This window comes from Berghia stephanieae, chromosome 4 (assembly GCF_034508935.2).
Source record: "Berghia stephanieae isolate SIO BIC M18660-M18661 chromosome 4, UCSD_Bste_1.3, whole genome shotgun sequence".
Lineage (NCBI taxonomy): Eukaryota > Metazoa > Mollusca > Gastropoda > Nudibranchia > Aeolidiidae > Berghia > Berghia stephanieae.
In genome coordinates, this window is record NC_088363.1 from 17,760,558 (window position 1) to 17,761,538 (window position 981).

The following is a 981-nucleotide window of genomic DNA, read 5'->3' on the forward strand; positions in this document are numbered from 1 at the left end:
TGTATGTTTTTTGCTTTTCTTTCTTTCTTTTTTTTAAAAAGGTTTTGTAAATAAATATATACAGGAGACTCTTCCATGATAATTAAGTTTTCTTGGAGATCACCTCTGATTGAGTCTGCAGAAGGTGGGGTGGAATGGGGAGGAGAAATCTTGCGCCAACGTCTGTGTGAGACTTCCTATCAAAACATGCCCTCAGGTTGGTCACAAAACAGATTGTTGCTTGGATCATCTTTCATCAATTCCCCGATTGTATTACTCTTTCTTAGGAGCCTGTGACATTTGAATATTTTGCAGCTCTGAAATCTGACCACGACGATCATATAGGTTGTGTCCAGCTCTTTTCTAAAACACTGATATAACTTACAATGTATCACAAGTAGCCACTTTTAATCTCTCCCTCTCCCATTAAAAATGCATATGATTATTTCTTCAACCCATAAGGTTTTGTTTTTTAAAAACATTTTAAAGAATTTTTTAGCACTTGCAACACTTTTAGGTAAGACAAGAGGGAATGGTTCAAATAAGGAACCGAAGAAGACTCCAAGAGCAAACTATCAATGTGCTTTGAGTTTGAGACTACATACATTTCCCATACAGACACAAGCAAAGGATCCCATCAAGAAGAATACTCTCAAATGCTTACAAAACATGATATTAAAAACAACAAAATATTACAGTACACAACAGTGAGATGATTTACAAGGATAAAACTAATACTATTTGACTGTTTCCCTCTCAGCCAAGGGCCTTATCAGGAGCCAGGACAAGACTAAGTAATCTCATTCCAAGGCAAAGACACAAAGCAATCCGGAAAACAGATAGAGAGAAATAGAAGACACAACAAGTAATCACCTGGCCACAACCTGGGGTCAAAAGACCCCTCCCAGCCATAAGGTTGCAAACATCCGTGTGGTGACATGGAAAACCATGCACGACAGTACCTACACATGCTGCTGGCAAACTAAGTCGCCTCAATGGTTA